At 35.0% G+C, this 17,012-nt stretch overlaps 1 protein-coding gene across 1 annotated transcript in view; it reads left to right on the top strand.

Annotated features, from left to right (window-relative positions):
- HTR2C (5-hydroxytryptamine receptor 2C) overlaps positions 1-17,012 on the top strand; it is a 345,435-nt gene that overhangs the window by 21,339 nt on the left and 307,084 nt on the right. Inside the window, exon 2 of the mRNA XM_086387142.1 lies at positions 13,090-13,150. The gene's annotated coding sequence lies outside the window, so the exon portion shown is untranslated. The remainder of the gene's footprint in view (positions 1-13,089; positions 13,151-17,012) is intronic.

Genomic DNA, 17,012 nt, shown 5'->3' with positions numbered 1-17,012 from the left:
TTGTAAAGTTAAAAAATAAAATAAAAGTTAAAAAAAAAGAAAGAAAGAAAAAAAAAAAAAAACCCTTTGCCCCAAAGCCTAAAGAAGGATATGAATTTGGATAAACTTTCTAAGGTGACTTTTTCACTATAACCTAAACATATAATGACCAAATCGCTTTTTTACTGACTCAATTTTTCAGACGGATAATATTTTTATTAAAAAAAATATCTCCATGAGTCTGGAGTCATTCATGCTCAATCCTGTCACTCTTAATTTACTTAAAGAATGAGTCAGCAAACATGAGTTTATTAGTACTTCCTGTCTGTCCAGAAATGGGTTAGGCTAATCGAACGAGGCAAGTGAAAATAGTAAAATTCTTACACAGAGGAGTCATGTGAATCATTTGTTATTAGTAAGCCCTTAGATATCTGAGTTACACCTTGGCTTATCTTGTAAGAAAATAAATGATGAGCATTAGTTTATAATCCCAGGTAGAATCAATTGTCTGAATATCAAGTGACAGTTCTTGACATCAAAAGAGGTTTTATTAGATTATTTATGGAATTCGATCATTTTGATAATTAGATTATTTATGGAATTTGATAATTTTAAGAATTTTAGCAAAGTACTTTATAATTCCTAAATGCATGGATGAAATTATAAAAGCAATAATGCATTAAGTAGTAACCATTTTAATAAAGCAATAGAACAAAAGTATACCAATTGTACCAAATTTAATAATGTTTGTGTTTTAAAGATGAAAAAATTAAGGCCTTTGAGACGGTTCCTAACTTGTTCCAGGTCACACAGCTAATTACTGGCAAAGCTTACAAAGAGAACCCAAATCTACTAAATCTGAAATCAGGTTCTTTTCCACCATGGCCCACTGCTTCTTGAAGGCTATGTGGCATATTAAATGAACACCTTTAAAATTTTTACTACATTGTACTGTCCTTGGGAAGCGTGTCATGCTTAATAAATTCAGAATAAATAGAAAGTACATTTACATTCTTGGCTTCAATAATTTGAAAGTTAGTACAAGTATGTGAATACTTTAAAGATGATCACTTTTATTCTTACTGACATATAGGTAAAGATATTTCTGTCAGATATATATTCACAATGAGGGAAATAAACATGTAAAATACAAATAAGAGAAAATTTTTTGAGGTTTAAATTAGATGACTGACTAGTTGACAGGTCATGTGCACTTATTTATGCTAGCCATTTTTAATTTGTTGGAGCAACTGAAATCTGAAACACCTCAAGGCTGGATGCTTCCTTTCTATAAATTACATCTTTTAAAATGTACAAATGCAAGCATGAGTCACTATCTACAGAATTCCAGCTTTAATATATTATGTCATTTTATAAGAAAAAAAACCAGTGACCTTCATGGATTTCAAAGACAATCTGTGAACAACAGCTTAGGTGAAAGATGAAATCATAACATAAACAATCATGAGATCAATGGCATGATATAAAAGGTAAAAAAAACAATGACGTACATTTTATAGAATGAAGTCTGTTTAACTTCTGCGACCCTTTTTCTATTATTCACTTGCATGCGCACTTTGCAAATATTGGATTGATTTGAAACTGAACTGAAACATTCATGTATCTTGTAAGCAAATGTTAAATAGTTAACTTTCACTTAGATATGTACTAGAGGAAATGGTATCCAGAAGGAAAAAGGATAGCTTAAGAAAATCCTCAATGATCAGTGGAATCAATTTTCTATTCATCCAACCTTGTGTCAGAATTTTAAACTATAGTATTACTTTAATTATTTATATTTACCATTCTATGTAGTAAATATAGAACAGAATCTTCCAGGTAGGAGGTTCAGGGAAGAAATCATGGAAACCTCTAGTAATAAGAGGAGAGGAAAGGAAAGGAATTTTACATGTATTGAGCCCCCATCATACTCCAGTCAGTGCATTTGGCAGTCTGTATATCATCTTATGTAATTTTAACCACCACCATAACAAATAGGAAGTGGAGACATAGGAAGGCTAAGTCACATGCCCAAATACATAGTTAAACGGAGTAGAGTGGGGAACCAAAACTAAGACTGTCTGACTACAAAGGCTGTGTATGCTATTTTCATGGCACCTTGATTAACAGCCCTAAATTTTAAAAAGCTTCCCAAATACTCATGGAAAAAAGAGACTCTCAATATAACAATTACTTAGTTATGGAGAGATTCTCAGAGAACTAAATGGAAGACAATTCAGGAGACATTAGTCATATATTAACTTATACAAATCAAGAATGTATATATTGTCAACATCTCAGTTCATTTTTTAAAGGTGAGATAATAATCATTTATTAACAAAAATAAAGGTGGAAAAGTGTGCAAAATGTTATCTAATGATAGCAATTGGCAATGAAATAGGAAAATGGAAGAAATTAATCATTTTTTAAAAGACTTTTTAAAAAGTCTTTAAAAATTACTTTTATAAAGTAATTTGTGTCAAGTTACTTAGAGACCTTTGTGACTAAGAGCATCTAGTATGTAAAGATTTGAACAGTTAAAGCTTTGGAAGATGGTGTTTTTTAATAAAGATTATTGTTATATTTGGACTGATTAATACTGTTTAATATATAGTAAGCAATTGTTCTAAGGGTAGTTTGGGGTATAGTTGTAAAGAGTATTTTAAACAGGTTTTAGAATCTAAGCTTCCTCATCTAAAAATTAGGGTAATAATTTATGCCTTGAGGGACTGACCCTAGGATATATAATGTACATGAATAACCTAGCACATAATAAACAGTAGAAGAAAAAAAAAAACAGATAGATTCACCTTAAGTTCCCCAAAATCATATTTACTAGGGAAAAAAGCAGTTATAATAACAAAAGAAATATTTTGACTATATATATCATGAAATTCCATTCTGCTTTTATATCTTAATTTCATGCAAAGATGGGCACAATAAAGGACAGAAATGGTATGGACCTAACAGAAGCACAAGATATTAAGAAGAGATGGCAAGAATACAAAGAAAAACTATATAAAAAAGATCTTCACGACCCAGATAATCACGATGGTGTGATCACTCACCTAGAGCCAGACATCCTGGAATGTGAAGTCAAGTGGGCCTTAGAAAGCATCACTACAAACAAAGCCAGTGGAGGTGATGGAATTCTAGTTGAGCTATTTCAAATCCTGAAAGATGATGCTGTGAAAGTGCTGCACTCAGTATGCCAGCAAATTTGGAAAATTCAGTAGTACCCACAGGACTGGAAAAGGTCAGTTTTCATTCCAATCCCAAAGAAAGGTGATGCCAAAGAATGCTCAAAGTACTGCACAATTGCACTAATCTCACATGATAGTAAAGTAATGCTCAAAATTCTCCAAGCCAGGCTTCAGCAATACGTGAATTGTGAACTTCCAGATGTTCAAACTGGATTTAGAAAGGGTAGGGGAACCAGAGATCAAATTGCCAACATCCATGGGATCATCAAAAATGCAACAGAGTTCCAGAAAAACATCTATTTCTGTGTTATTGACTATGCCAAGCCTTTGACTGTGTGGATCACAATAAACTGTGGGAAATTCTGAAAGAGATGGGAATACCAGACCACCTGACCTGACTCTTGAGAAATCTGTATGCAGGTCAGGAAGCAACAGTTAGAACTGGACATGGAACAACAGACTGGTTCCAAATTAGGAAAGGAGTACGTCAAGGCTGTATATTGTCACCTTGCTTATTTAACTTATATGCAGAGCACATCATGAGAAATGCTAGGCTGGAGGAAGCACAAGCTGGAATCAATATTGCCAGGAGAAATATCAATAACCTCAGATATGCAGATGACACCACTCTTACGGCAGAAAGTGAAGAGGAACTAAAAAGCCTCTTGATGAAAGTGAAAGAGGAGAGTGAAAAAATTGCCTTAAAATTCAACATTCAGAAAACTAAGATCATAGCATCCAGTCCCATCACTCCATGGCAAATAGATGGGGAAACAGTGGAAACAGTGACAGATGTTATTTTTGAGGGCTCTAAAATCACTGCCCATGGTGACTGCAACCATGAAATTAAAAGATGCTTACTCCTTGGAAGAAAAGCTATGACCAACCTAGACAGCATATTAAAAAGCAGAGACATTCCTTTGCCAACAAAGGTCCATCTAGTCAAAGCTATGGTTTTTCCAGTAGTCGTGTATGGATGTGAGAGTTGGACTATAAAAAAGCTGAGTGCCACAGCATTGATAATTTTGAACTGTCAGATCAGATCAGATCAGATCAGTCACTCAGTCCTGTCCGACTCTTTGCGACCCCATGAATCGAAGCACGCCAGGCCTCCCTGCCCATCACCAACTCCCAGAGTTCACTCAAACTCACGTCCACCGAGTCAGTGATGCCATCCAGCCATCTCATCCTCTGTTGTCCCCTTCTCCTCCTGCCTCCAATCCCACCCAGCATCAGAGTCTTTTCCAATGAGACAACTCTTTGCATGAGGTGGCCAAAGGACTGGAGTTTCAGCTTTAGCATCATTCCTTCCAAAGAAATCCCAGGGCTGATCTCCTTCAGAATGGACTGGTTGGATCTCCTTGCAGTCCAAGGGACTCTCAAGAGTCTTCTCCAACACCACAGTTCAAAAGCATCAATTCTTCGGTGCTCAGCCTTCTTCACAGTCCAACTCTCACATCCATACATGACCACAGGAAAATGCCTTGACTAGATGAACCTTTGTTGGCAAAGTAATGTCTCTGCTTTTTGAACTGTAGTGTTGGTGAAATCTCTTGAGAGTCCCGTGGACAGCAAGATTCAACCAGTCCATGCTAAAGGAGATCAGTCCTGGGTGTTCATTGGAAGGACTGATGGTGAAGCTGAAACTCCAGTACTTTGGCCACCTGGTACAAAGAACTGACTGATTTGAAAAGACCTTGATGCTGGGAAAGATTGAAGGCAGGAGGAGAAGGGGAAGACAGAGGATGAGATGGCTGGGTGGCATCACTGACTCAATGAATGTGAGTTTGAGTAAGTGCCGGGACTTGGTGATGGACAGGGTGGCCTGTCATGCTGCAGTCCATAGGATCGCAAAGAGTTGGACATGACTGAGCAACTGAACTGAACTGATCTTAATAGCATAATAATTGATTTTATTTTAATCTAATTTCATATTAATAGTCAATTTAATTTCATATAATAGTCATATATTTTCATAATTAACAAACTCAAATCTAAGCATGGTACCTGCCTTTTAAATGCAAATCAATTCATGTCAAATTGAAAAGCTCCACCTTGTCTTTCTATAAATGTAAAATACTTTCTTCTGATATATAGCTTCAGATTGACAATGTATTTTTCTATCGAGTTTTTCCTATAATTTTTACAGTGGAGTTTTTCCTATAATTTTTACAGTGGAGTTTGTCACTTCAAGTTGAGTAAATATTATCACTAGATATTTTTTAATAAGTTTTAAGCATACCAAATAAATCCACCTGCTCTCTATAAATATTTTAAGAATCAGCTTCCAAATACTAATCAGAGCTAAATGCTATGGATTATTCAGAATCTGTCACTAGTTTGTAACTCAATTCTGAATTCAGTGTCTTATAATTTTTTTAATTAAAACCAGCAGTTGATATGTGTGTGTGTGTGTGTGTATGCTGGTACAGTTAAAAGAAAAAGCTGAAAGGAAGATATAAATTTTCACAACAAGGTACAGAGCCCTTCCGCAATAACTTTTAATGAATATCAACATGACTAATTAAGTAAGTAAGTTTAGTTGCTCAGTCGTGTCCAGCTCTTTGCGACCCCATGAATCACAGCACGTCAGGCCTCCCTGTCCATCACCAACTCCCAGAGTTCACTCAAACTCACGTCCGCCGAGTCAGTGATGCCATCCAGCCATCTCATCCTCTGTCGTCCCCTTCTCCTCCTGCCTCCAATCCCTCCCAGCATCAGAGTCTTTTCCAATGAGTCAACTCTTCGCATGAGGTGGCCAAAGTACCGGAGTTTCAGCTTTAGCATCATTCCTTCCAAAGAAATCCCAGGGCTGATCTCCTTCAGAATGGACTGGTTGCATCTCCTTGCAGTCCAAGGGACTCTCAAGAGTCTTCTCCAACACCACAGTTCAAAAGCATCAATCCTTCGGTGCTCAGCTTTCTTCCCAGTCCAACTCTCACATCCATTCATGACAACTGGAAAAACCATAGCCTTGACTAGACAGACCTTTGTTGGCAAATTAATGTCTCTGCTTTTGAATATGCTATCTAGGTTGGTCATAACTTTTCTTCCAAGGAGTAAGCGTCTTTTAATTTCATGGCTGCAGTCACCATCTGCAGTGATTTTGGAGCCCAAAAAGATAAAGTCTGACACTGTTTCCACTGTTTCCCCATGTATTTCCCATGAAGTGATGGGACCAGATGCCATGATCTTCATTTTCTGAATGTTGAGTTTTAAGCCAACTTTTTCACTCTCCTCTTTCATTTTCATCAAGAGGCTTTTTAGTTCTTCTTCACTTTCTGCCACAAGGGTGGTGTCATCTGCATATCTGAGGTTATTGATATTTCTCCCAGAAATCTTGATTCCAGCTTGTGTTTCTTCCAGTCCAGCGTTTCTCATGATGTACTCTGCATAGAAGTTAAATAAGCAGGGTGACGATATACAGCCTTGACGTACTCCTTTTCCTATTTGGATCCAGTCTGTTGTTCCATGTCCAGTTCTAACTGTTGCTTCCTGACCTGCATACAAATTTCTCAAGAGGCTGGTCAGGTGGTCTGGTATTCCCACCTCTTTCAAAATTTTCCACAGTTTATTGTAATCCACACAGTCAAAGGTTTTGGCATAGTCAATAAAGCAGAAACAAGACTAGAGAAGTCAAAATGAAGTATCAAAGACAATTTTTGCCCATAATAAAGAATGTAGAGTTTCTTCTTCTTGGCCATTTATTAAATGCTTAGAGACTTGACATTTCCTCACCAAAGAAGTCACTGGAATATATGGCTTAGTATTAAGATCAAAGAGTCATGTCAAATAGAAAACTTCACATCATTCTCATTATATATAAACACTAAATATTTGCTGGTGCGACAAAAAGGCTAGATAAAGATCAACCTTTGAATGTCTCTTATTCAATTAAAAGCAAAAGGTTTCATAATGTTTTAGTCATCTTGCCATATTTGCCATTTAGTTTTACTTTTTAATGTCCAGACCCAGCTTACACATCACTACAAAATGACACATTTACACATGCAGAGTTTCAGATATTAGAATTATTATTTTAAATTAAAATGTGTCCTTTCATGATTCTTACATTAATAAATGTTCACACTATTATTATGTGAAGTCAATATATTCCCCAATAGATTTTTAAATAATATGATCAATCTTTCAAAGTTATTTCAAGATTTTTCATTTGAAGTAATGGATTTACCCTCAAAATCTTTTCAGCTTCATTGAGACAAAATTCACATATTATACAATTCATCCATTTTAAAGTATGCAACCCATTTTTAGTATACTTGCAGGGCTTGTACAACCATCCTCACAATTTAGAACATTTTTGCCCCCAAAAGAAACCCTATACAGAGTAGCAGTCACTCCCCACTCCTCAAGCTTCTATGTCCCTTCCTCCCTCAGACAGCTCTAGGCAATGAGAGATCCTTTCTGTCACTATAGATTTGCTTATTCTGAAAACTTGCAGATTTTTAACAGATGCACCTGCTGGGAATGGCAGAGGTTGTTTATATACTAAGAGGCATTGACAAACAAAACAAAAGAAAATTTGTGGTTGGAGCCAGGCAATATGGTCTTGACTTATCTGTCTAAATCCTTATTTTACACTTCTAAATGTTAACAAATTTTGTATCAGAACTTCTATTATCCTTATTTTTTGTTACTAAATTTATTTTAGTCCTGCACAATCAGTAAAAGGGAGGTGTTCAAAGTACTCGTGTTCAAAAGCAATTAATTAGGAAAACATAAATTTCAAATTCTTGCCTGGTGGCTCAGACAGTAAAGAATCCACCTGCAATGTGAGAGATGTGGGTTCGATCCCTGGGTTGAGAAGACCCCCTGGAGAAGGGAATGGCTACCCACTCCAGTATTCTTGCTGGAGAATTCCATGGACAGAAGAGCGTGGTGAGCTACCGTCCATGGGGTTGCAAAGAGTCGGACACAACTAAGTGACTTAGCACAAACTTAAACTGCTAGTTCATGTATTTCATCCTATCCAGTCAGCACTTGCCAAATATGACTATCCTTTCCAGAAATTAGGCATTTATATCAGAAAAAGTTTGTGTATATGCTATTTGTTGTTGAATACCATAAGAAACAGTTGATTCAAGCTTGCCATCTTTTTTTTCTAAATCTTTAATATGGAACAAGTTTCCTTAAAATTATACCTATTCAGAAATTATTTATGAAGCAAAACTGCCTCCCTTTTGATTGGCTTTGAATTATTCTTTTACAATAGTGGTGTACTATACAGCACATTGGAGAAGGCAATGGCAACCCACTCGCATATTCTTGCCTGGAGAATCCCAGGGACAGAGGAGCCTGGTGGGCTGCCATGTATGGGGTCACACAGAGTCGGACATGGCTGAAGCGACTTAGCAGCTGCAGGAGCAGCAGCAGCATCACACATTAGTAGGAACTTTCAACTGTTGAACATTTTAGCTGCCAACATAAAAAAAAAAAATTAAGTATATAAAACCTGAACATAAAAACTGGGGCTCAACCCGGTGCTCTGTGACAACCCAGAGGGGTGGGATGCAGTGGCGAGGGCGGGGGTGGGGGGCGGTTGGGAGGGAGGTCCAAGAGAGTGAACATATGTATGCTTAAGGCTGATTCATGTTGTTGTATGGCAGAAGCCAACACAGCATTGTAAAGCATTATCCTCCAATTAAAAAATAAATTTAAAAAACTTGTACTTTCTACCCAAGATATTATATAGGTATCTATCATTTAGGGCTTCCCCTGTGGCTCAGCTGGTAAAGAACCTGCCTGCCAATGCAGAAGACACAAGAGACACGGGTAAGATTCCTGCAGAGGATCCCCTGGAGAGGGGAATGGCAACCCACTCCAGTATCCTTGCCTGGAAAATTCCATGGACAGAGGAGCTTGGCAGGCTATAGTCCATGGGATTGCAAAGAGTTGGGGACACAACTGAGCATGCACACACACATTTACTATTTAATAAACTCCTCATTAAAACAAACAATCTCATAATGGCTAAGAAAATGCATACATTTCATTTAAATTTATATTAAAAATCTTATTTACATCCCCCAACACTTGTTTTAATATTTTTTTTTTCTGGCATACATGCTTTAAAGGGCAGGATTGTGTTAGACAAAGATTGAGATATTAAAGAATCCATGGTAACTTGAAGAGAAAGGTAAGATTAATAAGTCAACAGTATAAAGCAAGGTGATATGTTTGCTTTCAACAGTCTGTAAATAAGACTCCATGAAAGAAAGAAAAAATGTTTTGAACAAAAGATAGAAGAAATAGAAAAGGAGAAGAGCATACTGTATGGTTCTATTTATGAATTTCTAGAATTGCAAAAATAATCTATAGTGATCAAAGTAAGAAAGTGGTTGCCTGGAGAAAGGGGGTGGCGATGAAATGACTACAATGGAGCAGGAGGATGGAAACATTCCATCTTCATCGGCATGGTGAATACAGAGGTGTGTAGTCCCTCATCAAAACTGGACTATACTTTAAATATTTGTATTCTATTACATGTAAATTATGCTTCATTGAATTTTTTAAATGTCAAAGTGGGCAATAAAGGGTACATTTTGGTTTAAATGTGGTCATGTTTTAATCCTGAAAAACGACTCTTTATTTTTAAATGTGGACTATCCACGTTATTCTGAAGAAGTACATTCAACTCTTTTGTAATGTTAGCATTTCCTCATCCAACTCAGGACTGAGTACTAGAATTTTAGTGATGACTTTTAGCCACATTAAGATAGGCATTTCTTTGATAGACACTGTACTCTAAATGCCTACTTTTCCCCCATTATTTCAACTGAGGGAAAATAAAACAGCAAATCCATTAAATTCTCATTTAGTTCTTAGGACTTTTAAAGTACAATTTGAATTGAAACCACCATTTTGTAATATCGTTTTTCAGGGCAGGCTGAAATCAAAATAACAATACTTTTTGTAGGAAAAGCCAGATTGAACAATCACAAAATTACCTTTAATGTCATTTTTCAAAGCAATTATAAATAGCCTAGGAGGCAATAGGATTGCATATAAGAGATTCAAAAATATCCTATGCTATTTTTGTGGGAGGAAATTGTATAGTGTTTGGATTGATATGCAGAGTGAGTTTGTGGTCAGAAGTAGCTTTCTTTTCTATCTAGAGTCAGTAGCCTGCAAAAGAGAAAAATCTATAAAAATCAGGAGGAAATTAAAAAAAAAAGAACTATTCAGTAAGATGGATAGAAACTTAAAATGACAGAACATTAGGAGAGTATCACTGAAACATACATCACCATATGTAAAATAAATAGCCAGTGGAAATTTGCTGTATGACACAGGTACCTCAAATCTGGTGCTTTGTGACAATCTAGAGGGGTGGAATGGGGTGGGAGGTGGGAGGGAGGTTCAAGAGGGAAGAAAGGTGTATACTTTTATGTCTGATTCATGTTGATATATGGCAGAAACCAACACAATATTGTAAAGTAATTATCCTCCAAATAAAAATAAATAAAAAAGAACAGAAAATATATCTCAGACATGTATAAATGAGAGAAAAAGGCTGGGAAAGGAGAGTGTGTGATAGATGCAAAACAATATAAAGAATGTTGTGGTTGTGGGGGAGGAGCAAATCAAGTAGGGCTGAAGAGACACAGAAATTGAGAAAAAGATTTAATTTCCCCTAGGGTATTCCAGATTTCTTCAAAATTAATTAAAATTTAAGGCATGTACACTAACATTTTACAAACACCAGAAAGTATATTTTCAGTTAACAGATTTTGAAGAAATTGTTCTATCATATTGTTTTTATGAATGAGTAGAAATGCTTCATTATGAGATATATCAATCTTTCCTCAAGGGGTGGGGTGGGAATTTGAAATAAATAAATCCTGCACAAATAAATGGCATAACCACAATCACAGCTCACATTGTTCTGACTGTAATAGTCACAGTTAACACTAGGAGGCTGTAATTCCATGGGCAGCAGTTCCCTTCTGACCACAAATGTCTTAGTCCCTGCAAGGGTAACTTGTACAGGATAGTGAAATTAAGTGTGTTCTACAGCAGGTAGAACATGTCATTACCGTGTATTAAAAGGTTTTATGCTTTTCAGCATTGCTATGTAAAATTTTTATTGTATAGACTAATAACTTGGCCATCAACTTCTTCATCAAGCATGGAGTCTCACCATTGCTCCAAGATTGCTACTAATTTTGTACTTCTGCTTCTTGAAACATTCTAGGTAGAACCAGTTCTGCATCCCTTTTCCTGAAGAAATTGTTTTTATATACTATAAGTCCTCTACCATTTCATTAAAATAGAGGTTTAGTGTGATTGTTGTTATCACATAGTTATTTCAATAAATCTTTGTGCTACTTGGAGCTGTGAAAGAAATAAAAAATACTAGTTCAATTTTTAAATTTATAACATTAAATGTATTTTCTGAAAGTTAGAGTAAAACAGCAAAGTTTCATCCAAGTTGTTTTTTACAACTTTGAATTCAGAACAATTATTTTTATTTACTGTTATAGGAATGAAAAATATAACAATTTGTTCTTATGGTCCATTGTATCTTGGATGATTAAAGGGGTAGTTACATTAAATTATTTAAATTGTGGCTTTAAATTTTATCACAAAAATATTATATACTATGCTTTAAGCATGCTAATTTATATTGATGATTATGAGCTAATAAAATATTTTAATGTTTCAAATAGTATGGTAATTAACATTTCATATGTATTTCTCACCACAGGAGAAATGGTCTTTACAGCATATTATTTTACTTACTTAGTTCAATGAAAGAATTAGCTTTGTAGCAGAGGAAAACATTTCCTTCTACCCTCTTGGGTTCAGGAAATGAGGCCTGCAAATTAAACTGACAAAGGCGAGATTAAAAGAAGTAAAAGGTTTATTTCATATGCATATAAAGCCGCAAAAGAAAGCAGCTGGCTTGTTGAATGGTTCAAGTTAAAGGCATAAATACCTAATTTAGTAGGGAAAGGGGAAGGGTAAGGAATTGCTTCTATGGAAAAAAACAAATAGGTTTCATTAGGAACGACAAATGGGTTTTTAGGAGAACAGACAGGAGATAAGATTGTGGTAATGTTTGTCTATACAGGTATGAGTGATCTTTCCATCTTCAAGAGCCATAAAACTCCCTTGGAGTGGCGGTTTATCATAGCCTCATTTCCCAGAAGTTGTTGTTTTTAGTCAGATAAGGGAAGCTCCCAGGTGGCTTTTTTTCTGCATATATTGAATCTCAAAATAACTTCAACTTAAACGAATCTTTATACCAACTCTGGGGTTCTGAGTCTGTTCCACAGCTTTATATTTTGTATTTAAAACTTTGGGGTCATGTTTAGTATGCTCTGGGAAACTCTTTATGCTTAAAACATGTTAAATATTAATGTTGTTACACCAAAGTTATTTGTTCTACTGCAGAGATGTAGCTAGCTAATGTTTGTTTTAATTTTGTTTCCACATCTCAAAATAAATACTGTCAGTTGATACTTTTAAGATAACTAATATGGAAATGGTGATTTTTCAAATGTTATTTCCCTTTCCAGCTTTCAGTATTGTTTTAATACATATGGGTAACATAGCTAGCACTTAAGTACTACTGATCTGTAATTATTTTATATGAAATGATGTTTTAACTTAATATTTGGCTTAGAATTTTGCTGATTCATTTATACATTAATTGATATTTAATTTCTTCTTTAACTGAAGGACTGACACTGATGTGCATGCTATACTAATGCTTGTTTTTTTTTTTTTTTTAATTCATTTAGTATAAATGAAGCTGTCTTTATTCTGGCACTAATGGATATCAGCCTCATTACTTTCCAGTTAACACTTTATATGTGAATAGCATGAATAGTTGCCTTACTTATAGAGTTCTTACTGCATTTTTTAAAATGTTTCCTTTTAGGGTTACCAGCCAATATCCATGAGCATCTGTAGGCCAATGTTCACCATCCTTCAAAAATAATGTAAGTATTCCCATAAACATGCCCCAAATACTATTTGCAATAATATTCAACCATTATATTTAGGTGATTCCTATTATTTAGCCTATTTAGACCTACCTCTGAACTAGTAAAACATTTGCCATTAGTGTCATCTAAAGAATATTATTTAACTGGTAAATAACATTTTAATGCAACCTAAAAAAAATGGTTTCAGTCTATCTTATTATCAAATAATGTGTTGAACAGACACCCTTACCAAAGTGTTAATCACCATCAGAGTTTATATTAAACAAATAGAAAATAACATAAGAACAATTAAGTTAGTGAAGACAAAATGTAAATATTATGTTTTCTCCTTAAACAAAGTCTTAATATCCAACATTGGGGCATACAGAATCCAGCTATCATTTTCTTATAATAAATTTTAGAAAACAAAGCTCTTGAAAATTCTTGGTGGAGTGACCTGAAAATTTCAGGAGGAGTAAGAGCAAAGGCTTTGAACTTTTGTTTCTCAAAAGGGGATATCAAGTTATAAATGCTGAAAAAACTCTTCTAGAGAATGGGCTAGGCTTCCCTGGTGGCTCAGAAGGTAAAGACTCCACCTGCAATGCAGGAGACTTGGGTTCAATACCCAGGTCAGAAGATCCCCTGGAGAAGAGAATGGCAGCCCACTCCAGTATTCTTGCCTGGGAAATTCCATGGACAGAGGAGCCTGATGGGTTAGTCCATGGGGTCGCAAAGAGTCCCACAAGTCAGATACAATCAAGCAACTAACACTTTCTTGTTTTCTTTCATGCTATTTTATGGGGCTTACCACATTTCACTAGTGGTAAAGAATCTGCCTGCCAATGCAGGACACAAGAGATGCGGATTCGAACCCTGGGTCAGGAAGATCTCCTGGAGTAGGAAATGGCATGACCCACTCCAGTATTCTTGCCTGGAGAATCCCAAGAACAGAGGAACCTGGCGGGCTGCAGTCCATGGGGTCACAAAGAGTTGGACATGACTGAGGGACTAAGCATACATACACACAGAATGGGCCACTCTGCATTCTATAGACTTCCTGAGCATGATGATTTGATTGGATAAATATATTACAAGTTAGGTAAGGTGGGTCAATATGTGGTCCCTCATTTTAAACTCCAGACTAAATAGGGGATTCTCAATTAAATTTAATTGTTCTTAGAGTCCTACACATATATTTAATACCACAAAATGTTTTTACAATGGTAGTTTTGGGGGAAGAACAGATACAATCATAGAGGTTAGCTCTCTTTGACAAAAAATTTTTTTAAAAAACTCTTTTATCATTATATAAATGAAATTAAATAATACAAAAATAAAGTGGAGAGTAGAACTCTATCAAAATTGGAGAGAGATTGGAAATGGAATACGGTTGGGAATGTCTGTTGTATACATTATTGATAATCAAGAAATAAAAGAAGAAAATGGTGATTTTTACATCCAGACAGTTGCACCAAAATTACTGTAGTAAAATGTACCAGTAGTCAGAATGGCAACCATTAAATTGCCTTGCTTGTTTTTTAACGACTTTCACTTATGATGATGACAAAGGTTTTACTTCCTTTGTTTAATATGTATTGGAAAGTTACTGAAAGCCAGCTTTCCATAGAGGAAAAATTGACATTCAAAAAGTGTAATATGTAAAATTTGAAAGAGCCCCAGCAGCTGTCCTGGCAGTGCACAGGAAGTCACTCATTTTAAGTTTGTGAAGATCTGAGTTTGCCTGCCGATGTTTTCACTGTTGGAGAAATAGGTTAAGGTACACATGCAGGTAAGTTTACATTCTCAAGCTTCAAACTGTGCTCACACAAGGCCATCTCACATAAATCAATGGCCTCATAAGCCTTGCCTCAGGACAAAGTAAAGATCAAGGTAGCAGAGACCAAAGTCACCCTTAGCAGAAGGTGACATTAAGACTAAAAATGTATCTCCGTTTCAGTACTATTCCATTCTTACCATACTGTCTCTATTATGATCGCTCCTGGCTCTTCTTCCAGGCATGCGCACCCCAACCCTCTCTGTACACACACCTGCTGGCATCTTGCTTTTATCCAGAAGATTTAACACACAAATTCACCCTATGGTGGCAATACCTAATAACTCAGATCCCATCCAGAGAGACATGTTTTAACACTGAAAATGTGGCTCCAACTGCTAAATTTATTGATGGGCTGAAAGAGAAAACATACCTCAAATCTCACTTACATGGTTGTTGCCTACTTCACTTCTCCGAAAGGCTGGCTTTGTCAGGGCATGTTAGTGACATGAAAAATATATGTATAACCAACCTAATTAGAGACTGGTTATTTATGGTAAATAATTTTGTTAGTATTAAATGTGTTAATTCTCACTGTATATAGAAGAATACCAAGAGTTATATTATAATGTATAATGTATATAAATACATCCACAACCTGATAGTCTCCAATTCTTTAAAATGTTGGGTACCTGGTGATTTCTGTGGCTATTTTAAGTTATATAAGAGTCGATTGATTTAAAAAAAAAAATGTCAGTTGACCTGATTTGTTTCCAGCTATCATTCAAATTTAATAAAATCTTTCCTAAAGTCCTACTTATATTACCGTGAAATATATATATCATAGTCAAGGTAATAATTTAGGTAATGTATTCAATGTCTCCTGTGAAAAATGATCAGCTGGACAACTGTGCTTCTCCCGAGCTGGATAGGTTTGTAATATCAGTAAGTACCAAAGGTAAACATTATCTTTTTTTCTGTAAAGCCATATCAGCATTTAAAGCTTCTTCACAGAAAATGCTAATGTAATGAAGAAATGATGTACATACATTGATTCTATGCTGTCATGACAGGATTTATACTTGTCACTCTCTTGACACATATATTAACAATTTAAGAATTTTATTTTTTAAACTTTTATTGATGTGGCCTTCTGTTGCTACAAATAAATACAAATTCACTTAGAATTATTTTCAATAGGAGTTCTATGATATAAAACTATTATGCAATATTTTCTCTAATAAAAATTAATAATAAATTAAAACTTAAACTATAACAAAAATTAACTATTGCCAATATTGATAGACAATTCCAGTATTTTACTTTGCAGTGTATTGTATTTGTTTTATTCCCAAAGAGTTTAATTTCTTGGATTTAATAAAATAAGTATGTTTTATCACTCTTCAACTCTTCATTTGGTTAAAGTAAATAATACTTAATCAAAACCCATGAAAAGTGTACAGAATTGAGTGTGAAGTAACAGAATATAATGTGTCCTGTGTAGAGTAAATGCCTTTTATATCACCTACAGAAACTAACATAGTATCTTGCACATAATATGCATTTAATAATATATTCAATAATGAATTTAATAATAACTATTGAACTAATAGTGGTAAAATAATGTCACTTTTAGAAGACAGGTGATCAATTGGGCATGATTTTCAGTAAATGGATATATCTACACATTTAAAACATAGGAAAACTATAGCCTTTATAAGAGAATTCCACATGTCACACAGTTTTTACTTTTATTAATATTAAAAAAATTAAGTGGTCTTTTATAATAATTAAAGTGAAAAATATGGCATTAACTACTTAATGAAATATTTATTGATTTTAATAATCAAATTTAACCAATTGATAACTTGAAAAACTACACACTATACGTATTTTTCACTCTAAGTAGCCTGCACCAAAATCCACAAAGGCTGACAACATAGTTTAGAACATACACATCCTAAGCTATGTCAACTTTTCAAAAGTGAAAATGACTTTATTTTGGAAAGGTTAGTAGCCAAGCAGTTTCAAAGGAGAATTATATTTCCATCCATACTCGATAATAATAGTAAAATAATTTCACATGTATGTTTTCTGTCTTTG

This window comes from Bos grunniens, chromosome X (assembly GCF_055505025.1).
Source record: "Bos grunniens cultivar Pamir isolate PY7600 chromosome X, Bosgru_T2T1.0, whole genome shotgun sequence".
Classification (NCBI taxonomy): Eukaryota; Metazoa; Chordata; class Mammalia; order Artiodactyla; family Bovidae; genus Bos; species Bos grunniens.
Note: the sequence above shows the minus strand (reverse complement) of the source record. Positions and strands in the feature narration are given on the sequence as shown.